Source organism: Temnothorax americanus, unplaced genomic scaffold (genome assembly GCF_048541705.1).
Source record: "Temnothorax americanus isolate GAGA-0224 unplaced genomic scaffold, ASM4854170v1 Scaffold1, whole genome shotgun sequence".
Lineage (NCBI taxonomy): Eukaryota > Metazoa > Arthropoda > Insecta > Hymenoptera > Formicidae > Temnothorax > Temnothorax americanus.
The window spans coordinates 7,078,610-7,094,169 of record NW_027509230.1 but is presented as its reverse complement, the minus strand read 5'-3'; the positions used below and the strand labels follow the sequence as shown (position 1 = coordinate 7,094,169).

At 40.9% G+C, this 15,560-nt stretch overlaps 1 protein-coding gene across 4 annotated transcripts in view; it reads left to right on the top strand.

The window, feature by feature from the left end:
* Eip74ef (Ecdysone-induced protein E74) overlaps window positions 1-15,560 on the top strand; it is a 190,450-nt gene that overhangs the window by 22,659 nt on the left and 152,231 nt on the right. Inside the window, exon 1 of one of the 4 annotated variants that reach the window (XM_077404352.1) lies at window positions 1,194-2,864. The exons of the other annotated variants lie outside the window; for them this stretch is intronic. The gene's annotated coding sequence lies outside the window, so the exon portion shown is untranslated. Of the gene's footprint in view, window positions 1-1,193; window positions 2,865-15,560 lie in introns of those variants that run through there. 4 annotated transcript variants of the gene reach the window in all.

Sequence of the window (15,560 nt, the reverse complement as noted above, 5' to 3'; positions counted from 1 at the left end):
TGAGAATTTCCTAATTCCAAAACAATCGTTGTTTCTTGCTGCTGCGTTTTTGCAAAAAAATTGGAAAACGTGTGCAACTTGAAAAACGACGTACAGGAAATTGAATGTTTCAACGTGAATTTGCAAAATAGCAAAATTTGTCGACCGAAATACTAGATATATGTAAATCTCTCTTTCTGTCTGTCTTTAAAAGCCGAATGTAGCTGTCCATTATTTAACTCGTCGCAAACAATGCAAGGGTAAAACGCACGAGACTTTTGAATGCACTTTAAATCGCTACGTGAAGTCCACCACAAATGGCAAACGAATTAATCCAGAGTCCGTTTTCAAGATATTTCTCGATCTGGATCTGGTCCGTGTCTCGGAATCTCTGTGTTTTACGGTATACTTTCGAAGCGAACAGCTCGGACAAACGCGAATCGAAAGTTGTCATAAAAAAAGACGACGGTTTAGATGGCGAAAACACACGTCAGGCACGTCTTCTTGCGTTACGCCGCGCCGGGTGCATTCTCGTATATGTACACAGGCTCACGAAGCTTACGTGTGGTTGTGTGCCACGTCATGCGTTATGCGCACGTTATCTAGTCGAAGTCGAAATATAGAACGTATTTTACACATACGCGGAATACCCTTTCGCGCGCGACACGCGAAAACCCAGCGCACGTGTTTCGTGTGCTTCTGGCACGATTTTTGGGATAGGATTGACAGGAATGCGTCATCGAATGCCGCGCTTGCCATGCCTGTCAGCCTCTCTCGCGCGACGAAAATAATACCAGTGTCACGTAAAAACGCAACTAATGGCAAGATTATTACAACTTAATTACGAAACTGTCACGATAAGGCTGAACGATTTTATCTCGGAATTTCCGCGTATTATTATGGCTACATTCCGATATTTACTATCAGTAACTGTCAGTGCTGAAAATCTATAGTATATACATGACGTAAAATATATATATATATATTTTTTATATATATATATATATATAAATAGATTTTCAGTACTGACAGTGAATATCGGAATGCAGCCTTCATCTAACCGTAATTGCCTCGATTAATTCGATTTTCAGGGCGATTTTTTTTGTCGAACATATCGTTGTTTTCTCAGTTTCCGACTTTCTACATCGGAATATGCATGAACGTATTGATATGGTAACATGGTAACCATTGCAAGAACATTGAGATTTGGCCGTAGCCTTGATATCGAGGCAGCCGTGAGCACGCATTTCGTTGGGCTAACGCGAAGGCATTAAGTAATTAGACGGCAAGAGAAACGAAGGATGGATATATATATATGTGATTTTCGATGCGCGGAATCGAACGGTCGCCACTCGGCTCGTGCCGACGCGACGTGCCCGCGTCGCGCACCCACACACGCACGCGTGTTGCGCTGTCGGCGCTGTCGCACGTGTGTATATAGCGCGCGCGGACTCGATGGCCGTGGCTATGGCCTTACGATTCTCTTCTCCTTCCTCCTCGTCTCTTCGCTCCCTCCCGCCCCTCCATCGTATCGGAATCGCGCGCGCAGCGCAGCGTATTCATCGTGCGCGCGAGAGGTGGTGGGACCGAGAGAGCCGGAGCAGCTCGCGGTGGTGGTGACGGAGACGGCGTGGTGGCTGCGGATAGCGGGGAGCGACGGAGGACGAACGGACGAGCGGACGCGGGCGAGAGAAAGAGAGAGGGAGAGTGTCGCGAGCGTGTCTAACCTAGGATAGCGGCGTTTAGTAATAGTGGCGGCTAGGCTAGGCTATAGGCAAACCGAGAACCGAGACTCGCCGTTCGCGCGTCGCGCTACCTCGCGCTCAGTGTTCCGCGCGCGCGCTCCTCGACCGAGGCTCCTGTCCTGTCCTCTCTCTCTCTCTCTCTCTCTGGTGCGCGCCTCGTAACACGCGGCGCCTAGAATCGTGCTCTTCTTCATCGTCGAAAAAAGAAAACAGAAAAGTAGTGCGAAAGAGATAAGAGAGCAAAAGAACGGTTTCGCCTATTTACGCGCTCCGCGAGAGCGGCGTAAGGAGAACGAGGGAGGAAGAGTTTTGACAGAAACTGTCGGTGAATGTGTTATCTCCAAGTTTGACCAGGGACACGTGTAGGATGAATTAGCATTTGTGCGGAATATGGTACGGGATAAAGTAGCCTTAGTGGTGGAATTCAGAGATACCTCATCGCCGTGCAAATTCACTTTAGTATTAGACATATCGAGGCGAAGAAAGAGAGGTGACAGAAGAGAGTGAGAAGTTTCCTTGGACTGCCATAGTTTTAGGAGGTACGCGTGTAACGGTGTTTAACTTGGACCAAATCACTCGCGACTCGATCATTCGATCGAAGTAAACTTTAGTTTTTTTCTTCCATTGTCGGTGATTTAAAACATTTTAAGAGATTGAGCTCCATTGACGGCCGATGTATCGAACTTTTCGTACTCCGTGTTATTTTTAGAAGCACGTGATACCGTTCGTCGGAGTGACACGCGGAATTTCTTCGATTCACGTGATCTTTTCAAGAATCGAGATCCGTAAACGATAGCGTCGTTGCTCCTTTTTGGTGAAACATCGAAAGAGATATAAAGAGAGACAGAAAACGTGCGTTCGTACGTGCGTATAGGTGCCCGTGTGGCCGCGTGCGTGCATCGTGCACGCGCGTGATGCAAGTCACGTGGACTGTCGCAATTCGCGCTTAGTAAATAATCGCGGCGGATCGGCGTCCGTTCGCGCGCGTCGGTGGGAACGCTCGCGGAGCGAGGAAGGGAACGTTGCCTCGGTGGGTGCAGTGAGTGCGGAAGGAATCAGGTGTCGGGAAACAGGCCCCGGAGACGTTGGTGCTTCACTTCCTTCTTCCTGAGTTCCGCGTGTAGCAAGACGAAACGGCAGGTAAGGGGCTTCTTTAGCGTTTAGATTTTATGTCAAGTAATTTTCGACACAAAGTTAGGAAAAATGTCCAGACACCGATAATTTTCGAGTTACGTGCGATTAAGAGATTTTTTTTTCGTGAACCAAGCTTCGTAAAGGTAAATTGCGTATTCGCGCTAATTTTAGTTGACCTTTGTTTACTTTGATAATATTTTAATTTGGAGAACTGAATTATAACCTTGTATAGGAAAAGCGGAAAACAGAGAGTTTTGTGACATTTTGTACAAATTTCACGTTAAATGTCAATAATTATAGCAAGGAATTTGAACTTAAAGTTTTAGTTTTTATTTTCAGCAAATATGATAGTTGTTATTTATCTTTTATTCACAGTGCTTCCTATATTATTATATCTTGGAAATTTTGATATTTTGAAACTTGGTATTTTTTGATAATGTTTAAAGGCAAATTGACTTTAGATTAGGGAATTTGTAACTGAAATTTAATGATCGGGCAATTGGTGACAATACTTATTATCCGGTCTTAGACACAATACTTAATAAAGTCGAACTTACATGAGGTTCTTCTCTTTTTTATAATAAAAAATATAGATTAAATACTTTTTAAATCAGGTTGCGAGTATTTAAAAGACGATGCTTACGAGAATCTACGCTTATCTTATATTATTAACATAAAATGTAAGGCCATTTAATATAAAAATACAGCTCATCGTAATAACTTTATCCAAATTACAAAACAGAGTAATTAAAGCTAAAGAATCAAGGCGCGCTTTTCAAATGATTCGTTCATTAAAGAATCGTAGCTGCCGGCCAACGGCCCTCAGAATTCGTATCCTCGGACAAAAGTTTAAGCTGCGCGAGTGGCCGTGACAGTTAAAAAGCGACGGTTCTTCGCCCACGCGAGACGCGTCGCGCCGCTCTCGCGTGCGTGGGACACGCGCGTTGCGTTTGTAGGCACGCTGCGGAATAGCAAAAGAAGGCCGGTCGCGGCGATTTAGAGGCGACGCGACGAGGCGATCGAACGATCGGACCATGCGTTACTTAATAAGCTTTTACCGAGGCCGAGTGAAGGAAGTGATTGCGAGCATTATGTATCGGCACGCTGCAAAATAAAAAAAAAAAGTGATTTACGTAGAAATCACCGGAATTGACTTGGTTGTACATTTATTTCGTCGGCGCGATGTTTTCTCCCGGGCGGTACGAATTCAACTTAATCGGGCGTCGCTATCATAAGTATATAACTAGTAAACATATACTTGAATTATATTTGAATTAAAAAATGTAGCATAAATTCTCCCGCACGAACGACGACGACTCACGGAACTCTCGCGCATCCGCTCGCGCGATTTTCGTGCTCGAGACGCAATCGTCGCAAACTATATTTTATACAAGTATTTTCAGCCTAGGCCAACTTTCGGCCCTCAAGCGATCCCCCCTTCTCGGTTTGCTTGCGGCGTTTGCGGTTGGCTTAAACGCAGAAAACTCGTGTGCTCTTTGTTATAGTTAAGTAAGAGGTTCATAATAAATTGGGATACACTCATCTTTTTTTTATTTCAACAGTTAATTTAGAAAATTTATAGAATTACTTAAAATTTTATAAATTTGCTATATTGGTAAATTGGGTAAATTGAAAAAATTTCTTTTTTACTAGATAATCAGAGCATCAAACTTATATGATATCAGTTTGAAGAAAAATACTGTTTTGATTATCGTTATTTCGTGAAAGGAGAACGCTTTTGCATGTTACCTTCATGTTGCAATAATGACGTAATTTTTTATTACGTTATTACAACTTAGAGCAACGATAAGTTCCATCTGTTATTGGTAAAGATCGTTTTAAAGGAATTTTAATCCGTTACATAATTATTGCGTTAGTTGTGCGTTAGTACGGGCAATGTAATACACATTCTCTGTTCTCTACTCTCTCAGTACTCACACTCTCTCGTTCCTCGAGCGATTACGTGGCGACCTTCGTGGCGCCCAGGGCCGAGGGCCAAAACCGATGTATACGTTCGATAAATATTACGACGGCGCGCGGCGCGCACCATAAGGGCCCCGTATACATGCGAGAGTCCTTGCGACCATGTGGACGCACCGTCACGGTCGACTCCGTAAGATTAAATATTGGCTTGTGTGTGTGTAAAATCATTCTCAAAGTTCTGAATATGGGAGAGAATTGCAAAGCAGTAAAATGTAGCAAAAGCAAAAACTAATTTGATGGGAATAAAAAAAATTGAAAGTTTAAAAATGTTAATAAAAGATTTGAAAAAATATTTAGAAGCTTGCCTTCGTTGTTTCTCGTTTAAGAACCTTGATTTTGAAAGCTTTGTTATAGCTTACTTAGAAAAACTTTCTTCACCGGACATTTATATAGAAATTTATATATTTTTTCGAAATAAGGGTTTCTTCGCCAATTTGAACACAATCTTTTCATAATTTTTCCCTTTTTTCTTCCACAAAGTCCGGCGTTTCTTCTTCTCTTCCGGAAAATTAGCGATCGCAATCGAAACAGACTCATTGTTTTGTCGCCGCGTATTTTCATCTTTATATATATATATATATATCTTGGCAGCAAGGTGCACGCATCGTACGCACGGACGACCCTGAAAGACCCGACGCCGCGTGAATGTTTAACCATCGTCGAGTCCGATCGCTCACAAATCCTATTCCGCGTTCACGCGCTTGCTCGGCCGCGGAAAGCATTGATAGTTAATGACAGCGCTCGCTGATCGCAAGGTATATTTCCTCGTATACGTTGGTAGCAAATCGTCGTGCCATGTCCCTGAACAACCGCACCACGTGTATCATCGTGTGTTTACCTTCGCGAATAGAAGTCGAATTGGAACTACGCGCCATATCTTACATTCATTGTATATTCTCTTGCATGTGTGTGAGGAGTTTATCTCATTTCTCTTGCATTTCGTCGATGATAAATTTACGGTAAAATATGTGTGGCACGGATCTATTTTATTTGTATATATAATTTTTGGAACGGGATATTGCAATGAATGAATATTGCGATATGTAGAATAAACATATGGAGTAAACATTATTTTAGTTGTATTTTGTTACAAGTTTAAACATTCACAAAAATTTTTGTCAAAGAAACAATTATACATAATATTAATTCGCTTCGATATTTTTGTTAATTTTGTTATTTTTCTGCTGAGCTGATACTGAATTATTACTAATGGCTAGAAAATTCCCATTCTCTTTCGTACAAGTTACATAATGATATAAGCTCAGTCTTCGTCATTTCTATATTATTCCTATTGATTAATCTCATCAATCGCGCATCTGGCTACGTCTATGTTTACGTTCCGTATGATCGTAATATAGTGTACCTATACGCGACGCGGACGAAAATTATTTTCGTGTTTGTCATCAATCGTCGAACGATTATTTTTCGACCGTGAGTCGTGATTTTCGTCAGCGGCACGACGCTTGCTTAACCTTGAAGCGTTGCACGTGGTTGACGATACGTCGCAGTCAAGTCAGTAGTTTTAACATCTCGCTTTACCGATGAAATACGTAACGTAGGGAATCTGTCAAGCTGTCATTACAATTGCGCTTTCGCGAGGAACGAATGCAAAAATAGACACGTATGAGAAATTTAGGAAAATTTCATGGGCAGTTCTTCAATAAAATTAAAATTGTGCTTTTAAGAATCGAAGATTAACCGACACGACTGTGCGCGAGGGATTTTTGGAAAACCGGCCTGCGGAATATATGGGCCATCCGTTCGACGCACCTGTCTGCTCGATCCTCGAAGACGTAAGGACGCGTGGTCGGAGAGGCGCGAGCGAACCTTGAGGAAGGCTGCTGGTAAAAGTAAATGACCTTATGAAGGCGAAGTGCGAAAGGAGGCAGGGCACGAGCGAGGATGTTCGTATGTGCACGCTTGCCTACGTGTGCGTGTGACGCGTGACCTATCCTCCACGGGTCTACGAACCCGAATTGGGCCGGGGCCTTGACTCTCGAGCACATCGCGGGTTCAGAGTCCCTCCTCTCCCAATGCTCCCCCTCTCCCTTTCTTCTATCGTTCTCCATCTTCGCTGAATATCCGCTGCTACCTGCCGACCGCGTGAACCTATCTTCCTCGGGCAGAGGGGGGGCGGCCGACTGGACGTAATCGCACGCGCGCGCGTGCACAGGGCGCCGTGTGCCCTGCGCGGGCGTGACGCAATCGTCGGCGCGGCGCGAGGCGGTCGCCCTGCGCGGGCCGCCCCGGGGACCATGGGAAACGCGGTCATGGTCAAGGACCGGTGCACGGACCGACCGGAGAAAGTTTTTGCATCGGCCTGATCTCATTTTGGCGGTCTTGTGTATCGCAAGAAGAGGGGATTTAACTTTTGCTATTACAACATTGTTCCTGCTAACGCAAGCTGTAAAAGCGGGGATTGTTGTCGAAAGGACGAACTTGTGAACGATACGTTTCGTTTGTCCACGCCTAAAAGATGTTCGGCTTTGTCGAAGATAAAATAGAATTCGCATAGAATAATATGCAATAGAACGATAATTTATTATAGCCTATAAGTCCTCGGAAAGGTCTTCTCTGTATGCACTGACGAAATTTTTACATAACATCTAAATGTAAAATATATGGAAATGTATGTACGTATGTAGATAGTGATTTGGTAAAAGTTTGTGTGTAAACACAATTATTTTTTTTCCTGGCTGCTATAATTCCATCATGATGACACGGTAAATTAATTTCAAGTTTTACGTTATATTAACCCTCGATTAGCACACCTCGGTTGGGCCACCTCAAATGCCACACTAGTGCGATTTGAGATTTTGACAACTTTTAACTGTCGTATCTCAGTCATTTTTAATAAAAATTTATGTAAAATTTCCCTGGCAATCGAGTAGTGCACTTTTTTTTAGGAAAAAGAAATGATTTTTATAAAATTGAAAATATAATTAGCACATGTGTGCTAATTGAGGGTTAATTAAAAAATTTCTGTCATAAAATATCAATATTGAACAATTTGTCAAAAACATTCATTACAGTAGAAAAGAATGAGAAACTTTTGAGGTATATCTTTTTTCAAGGATGTACGAATATCCTTCTCGTCGCCCAAGTACGATTTATATTCTTGCTATGTATATTTTTGCATGTCTATACTTTCTCATATAAATTGCTCAATTATACATATAATAAATCTTTTAGATTTGGTATTTTTATTAGCGAGCATTTGACGATTATGTTTTGTTCGAGAACACGTTCCTCGTGACTTTCCTCACTCCGTGTTTGTTGAACATCGCTGCACGCAAGACGCGTAAAATTGCTGAATCGAGTGTTTTTGTTGCGACCGATTAAACAATTGCAGCCACGGCTGACTTTAGCTTACCTTGGAGCGGTTTACCTTTGAAACGGCGCAACATGCGCGATCATGTGAGTTTCGCGATAAAGATGCCGGTAGATTTTGAAACGCTCGGAGTAAACACCACCCGTCATCGTCACAGTAAAAATATTTGCGAAAGCAAGTTCGAGGCTGATGAATGAAACGCGCATCACACGTTTGGATGATAAATGCGGTCTTTCATTTTTCGAACGAGCGTGTCGTTTTTCGCGCGTTTATTAAAGCCCCATTCATTTACATCAGCAATGTTTTTCAACCTGGAAATACCCACATATATTTATATAAAAGCTTTTAAATTAGAAAAATAAAACAAGAACGCGACTCGACATTTTCAGTAATATTCAGTTGAGTACGAAGTAGCTACGTATGATCGATTGAGAGAGTAAAAATAAGTAGAGTCGTACCCCTGATTGACGCATTCTTGTTCGCGTAGCAGTATATAAAATGCGCATCACGGACTTATTTATAATAATCAATCATCATTCAAATTGGCGTTTCCATGGACAATGGACATAAAGTACGATATATAGGCGGGATCGATACGTAGTAGTCGCCAAGAGAAACGAAGGTAACGGCAGATCGTTAGTGCGCGGATAACATTGACACGAATTTAATGGTATGCAGTCAAGCATTAGTCAAGCTTTGGGTTTGACTGTAAAAAAACAATAATACGCGAAAATCTCTGCCGCGGGGTGTGACGTCAGATTGCGATATATCGTGGAACCGATGTACGGAATGAATATATGTAATGTCACCGCCAGTGCGAGAAGTCGCGGTGCAATGAAGGCAGAAGGCTGCCGCGAACTCAGAAGGACGCTACACCAATATTAGCTATGCCTTCTTCTCGTTTGCGAGAAATGCGCTCGCTCGTGTTCAAAAAAATATTGAATATTAAAAAGGCTTTATTACACAATCATTATTAACACAGTCATGTTTAAAACATTTTACTATAAATAAAACAATTTTGATAATAAATCTTCTTTGCATTTTTCAAAATCTAATTTCCAAAGAGATTAGAATTAATATCGAACTCTATCAGAGAGAAAATCCGTGTTCAATGTCTTTCATACAATAAAAATAATTGTAACTAAAATTCCATATGTTACAATTATCTTTTTAATGACTTAATTGGTCGCAAGGAGGAAATTATACAAGTGATTTATTCCCTTACCGATCTTTACTGGTCGCGGAAGATAAACGAAAATAAATACTCCCATGTGGCTTTCGAGTTCTTAATTGGACCTTAATTTCGCTTATAGTAATGAGACCCCGATTAGGATGTATTTAACCTTTGTATATTATATTATACATGCTTTGGGCCTCAATTAGTATACCTCATTTTCAACCAGACGACTTTTTCTCTTTTTTGTTTATATTTTTTATTACAAAACAAGAGGAAAGAGAGATTTTGCTTGATTATTCCACGAATGATTATTCTGCGAATATCGCAGCAAAATATAAACATTTTTATAGTGACTTTTTATTACACTTTTTTTGATTTATTTAACTATTATATGAATGAGAGAGAGATAATATTTTCGATTGGTGTGTATTTATAAAATGTCTGTGCAATATTCACCAAATAATAATCACTGACTCTTATTTCTGCTTCGGGAAGAGAATTGCGTATATTTCGGTTCAACCGACTGTCTCGTGTTTGTGCGAGTACATTCATCCTTTCATCCGTCTCTCTTCCTCGTTCCTCTTCTCTCACTGCCGTTGACTAATTAGGTTAGGGTCGTTAATCGGTCTTGTGCTTGCTTCGAAACATCAACGCTCGCGAAAGAATCGCATGGACCATTGATCCTTGATCCGAAACCGGTTGCAATACCGTCATCTCGTACTTAGGGATATGCAAAAGAGACGCGGAAAAAAAAGATGTTCGATATTCGCGTTTATTACTCGGAGTAGAGTTTCGCCATAAATTAAAAGGGTAAAGAACACGCATATATCTACATCTCGAATACATTTTGATCATCTTAAGCTAAAAGCGTTCAAATAAATTATAGAAGACTTTAATAAGTACAATCGAGATATATAATTTTTAAATTTGTTAGGAATTATATTAAATAATAATATTAGTTACACTCAACAGTACATACAATAATACAGTCAACTTCTTGAAACGAAATGTCGATCCGTGCTTGGGTAAATTTGATATATTTTATCAGTAAGTGCCATTCGAACAACTCTATTGGATTTTATCTTTCGATAAGACGTCGAGGTGTATTTGTGCAGGGAGAGAGAAGCACGATATATTTAGGCTTCTAATGTACTTTTTACATTAACCGATATTCTCACGAGACAAATGCGCCGTACGATAAACGATCAATCGATTCGACAGCCGCAAGGCTGTTATTGATTAGCTCTCGCGGATCGATGAATCACGAGTCGTCTCATCTAATCGATGCGATTTCACGATGTGGACGGCGCGGCGCTTGGGCAAGATCCTAGGATTGATCAATCATAGGATTTCGGAGCCGCTGACGTTCATCGCGATATTAATCGAGGCTCCCGCTTACGGACTCCCTGCGGTTGGTGATAATTGAATTTGTCGGCGTCTGCTCTCTTTCTCGCCACATTCCTAAACGCAGGATCGCGTCGATACATGTTCTATAATTGTGGATGACAACAAAAAGAAAGTTTGAACAATTATAATTTCGCATAGTTTCATTCACCATATCGAAGAATTAACAGCATCTAATCCTAAGCATTCCTGAGTAATTGCGAGTGCGTTTTGCGTCATCGACGCCGTTACATTCTCATTAGCCTTCATTAGAATTTTTCACGCAGTATCAATATGTAAATATATTTCTATCGTGATCATTAATTTTGGTTGTCGTGTGCAAAACATGTTGAATACAGAACGCGCTTCAAATTTTTGTTTTTTTTTTTGAGTCTCTATACAAGACACATGACTATAATTTTGAATCACGGATGAGATTAATTGAATTCGGTTTTATGTAGTTCTAAAACGGACGTAAAGTACAATAAACCCAAATATTTCTCTTTACTTCATATAGTTACTAACAATTTTATTCTGTTTTCAAATATACAAATCATTCTTTAACAAATTTTTCACTTCTGTCATCAAAAGTAAAAATAAATGCGGAAACCAGGCACTAATTGGAGTCAGCTGGATCTCATTGTGTTTTTAAGCTTAGTGTCCGGAAGTGCAGTCTTTCCAAAACTCCATAGTCGGAACGTGCATTAAGATATTTCCACATGCTTGTCACGTGCTTGTTGAGCAGGAATTTTCCAAGGCGCATTGCTTCGCCTAATTTCTCGCGTTACGCGTTTTCATTATTGCATTACTCAGAGCGCAATGGCTGACGTCAACGACCTTCGATGATTCTATCTCCCCTCGAGCGATACTGAAATCTCATACGATCTTTTTACGAAAAACACCATCTTGACTTTAGAGCACTGCATGTGTTCCACTGTGCGAAACGAATCGCTACATTTTATTCCCTTGTAAATCCATTCTTTGATAATAAGGTATAATTAATCATAACATGCTATTATTGATTATATATACATCTCCGAAATTCGAAATTGCGTAGTCGAGTAATTCACTTTTAAGTTTCATCTCGAATGGTAGGGGGATACAATGTGGCGAGTCGATCTGCTGTATGTATGAAACGCTCTAGTCGACGTTAGTCTCGTCCATTCCAGACTGTTGACCAGTCGGGGAACATGACTGGCGGCGGATTTCAACGCACGGCGTTGTCAGCCTCCGTCGAGGAGACGCGGATTGTAAAATGCGTCCTTACGGCATCGCCGTTATTGAAGCCCCCCCCCCCCCATCGAACGCATTGAAAAGCGACCGTCGCCTTCAAGGAAGTCGCTTGCTTTGTCACAGTGATTAAGCGTACGATCCGATTGTGCGCATAGGTATTCAAAATAATATAACGATGAAAAGCAATTCCTCTCGCGCGATCGTTAAATCCACTCCGGGTTACTCGCCGTGCAATATTTTTCGACGATCAGAATAATCTGATTGTGAGTTTTTAACGTTGACTGTCTAAAGCACACACAAGGAGGATTAGTATTTAATAGTTGAAATAATTTATTTTATATTGCATTTAATATGTTTATTTTGCTTATGATGGGAATATCTACATGGCTTTTAAGAGATCTTTTAAGAAATCATGAATTTATTTTCGATCAGATTCTTTATAGAAACTTGGAGCTTTTCTATATCACAGCTTTTGATGCATTCCATACGCGTCTACGAATTGCAAACAAAACGAATGCGTTCTCGCAAAAGCATTTGTCACAAACTATATACAAGGGCAAGGCGACGATGGCCACTCGCACTGAGTAATGCTCCATGAAAGACAAAAACCAGGCGAATTCCAAGCCACGGATTTTAACAGATGGCGACCCTTGGCTTCCAGCCGGGCGTGATTACTGATTTCTTTACGCGTGCCTCCTGCGCGTCTCTTTTTTCATCAAGATTCTCTCCCGGGGAAAAATTAACTTTAACAATTTGATATGAAATCGACACCTCGTGGGAAAATTATAATTAAAATATATATCTGGCAAAAATAAGTCGGATAATCGTTGCTCAACTGTTGACTTCTAATTTACAACATTTAATTAATTTTAAATTTTAAGTACTTTCTCTTTTATTTCTTTAAATTTAATTGATATTTTTTTTTTGAATGTCTTATAGTATAATTTTGTTACTGTTCACTTTAATTTTTAATTTTTCTAATAATTCTTGCGAAGCTAGTTTTCACGCGTATCTCTTTTGTTACTTAAAGACGGAAGGGACTACATGGTATCGTCGATGGTGGTCCACAAATTTTCAGAGACGCCTCATAATTCCGAAAAAGGACGTTGAGCTCGAGAAAGAGGCCGGCGCACACGTTCGAGTAATCACGACGGAGATCCTCGCCTTGCCCGGGGCACGGACCAAGGCCCTTCTTCTGTTTGCGAAGGTCTCTGACGCGCATGACTCAACCTTATTATTGTTGTTAGTCTCGCACACACGTACGCACAAATCCGCACGTGCGTGCGATGAGCGCGGCGGGCGGCGGGGAGATGCGTGCGCTCGCGCGAGTGTGCGTACGAGCCTCGAGTAGGAAGTGCGAAGTCGCAACAGCTAACGCACTATATTCGCGGTGAACTCAACATTCTCATCTCGCCAGGGACGTTGGAGTGGTTATTTTCAACACTTCGCGGAGTGTAAGTTCGTGTCGGAGAGACTGTGCGTCGGGGAGATTGAGATTGCATGGCGATTACACGTTGGGAATTGAAGCTGACGGGGATGAGTTCCGTTACTCGGATCCTAATTCGTAATCGTAATGCAGTTGTGTTCTCTCATGCCGCGATACTTCGGACGGGGGAAACGAGAAAAGCCGTTTTCCATCAAGGCCTTACTTAATAATTTGCGTCATATACATCTATTAAATCTATAAAAAGTTTCTAATCTATGCAGAGTGTGTGACGTAATTTGATATCTTTTGTAAGCGAATTGTTTTTTCATCCTTTTGTCGATTTGTTATTATTATTACGTTAAAACAAAGGTTTTGAACTATGCCACGTTCGCACGCTCTGTCCATATATTATCCGTTATATTATGACGTAGACTGTAAGTTAATTTTTTTTTTATTCGACGAAAGAGACGGTGTGCTCGTTTCGTTTTCTTCGGCAAAACGAAAACTCGGTGATACTCGGTGGACCATAATTGCATCGTTAAAACGCGTGCGTCGTGCACGCGACGTACTCGTTATCGCGAATATACACATGCAGTAATTCGAGATTTTATCTCGCGTAACGTCGTTACGTGCATTGCACGACGAGCGTATCATTCGCGGAGGGATTTCTTCGACGTAAAAGACGTCGAAGGATGCAGTCCGCGACATCGCTCACGAGCGATGCATTCCGTTGGTCCATAGCGCACGCGATAATGCCCATTATCGCGCGAATTCCGAGGACATGATTTAAAATTTTCCGCGCCGCTGCCTATCGGCCCCATTAATCTCGCCGTAGTGACCTCCCCATAGTTATCGCGACACGCTTTTCCACAGTCGCGAATAAAACGACGTGTCACGATTCGCGCGAGTGTTACTCGAAGCCGACAGATTCACTTTTTTGAATTAATGATATGGATTCTTCTTATGTAAACTGTAGTTTACGATCGCACAGAGACAGAATTTCTGAACTTAGGTAAAGGTAATATGTTTTATAATTAAATTTAAAAAATCTCTTCCATGATTTGCTAATTTTTAATAACTCGAGTTAATTAACTTTATCTAAAATCTTTTATCATCCTTTGCTGAGAGAATTTTGTTAATTTTATGCAAAATATTTGATTTTTAAATATATTGTTATAACCCGCATTTATATAATATATATTAGCAATTTTAGAAATTATATGGATTAATTAATGTCAAGAATTGAATAATCTACAACATAGGTAATGTAATTTTTTTATTTTTGAGTATGGTTTCAAGGAAAATTTAAAAATGAAGACAATGCCGAGAGAAATCATGATTTCAATATAAATTTGTTTAATTATTGAATATTAACCAAATTATTTTTATACATCTATGATCGCTCGATATGATACCAATATACATATGTACAGGACAGATGTTTCTCTTTTTTTCCATACGGATTTGCAATTTAGAATTGATCTTATCTTAACAAAGACTTTCTCTTATTTATCGCAAATTACTTATGTTAGTAATCTTCGTCATTAAATATTTTGAAACTTTCACTTCTGATAAGGGATCCAGTCAAAATCGAGAGATTTGGCTTTGTTATTGACGCATGATCTCGATATTCAACCGGCCGATGTCTTTCTATTTGCGAGAAAAAATATTTCCCTAATTATCGTAATCAGTAGCTATATATAACTATTTTTTAATTCGTTCTAGATATCTGTTGTGATTTTGAAACATCCCATATGTATCTGTCTTGTCTCTTTACGAATCTTCTGACTTGCTTTCGCGAAACTCCGGATCTCGCGAGTCGGCCTCGAGAGTTTCTATGATCGTCATTACGCCTCCAAGGCGCTCGCTCGTCGGCCCTGGACCGACGTTCTGCCACTATAGTCTATCGCTTCTAAGTGCAAGAGAGGAGAGAGAAAGAGAGGGAGAGATAGCGCGAGTCAGTTCGATAGAGAAAGAGACATATACGAGAGATAAACTATTCTGTCTGTCGAAGCCACGCATACAAAACCGTAGCCAATTATCGCACACGAACAATGCGCGCCAAGGTCCCCGTCCACGAATCTTACTCGTGTATCTCACTCGCATCTCTCTTAACGACGCCGTTTTGTAAAAGCGTCGCCGCGTGTGCTTTCCGCCGAAAGGCCCCAT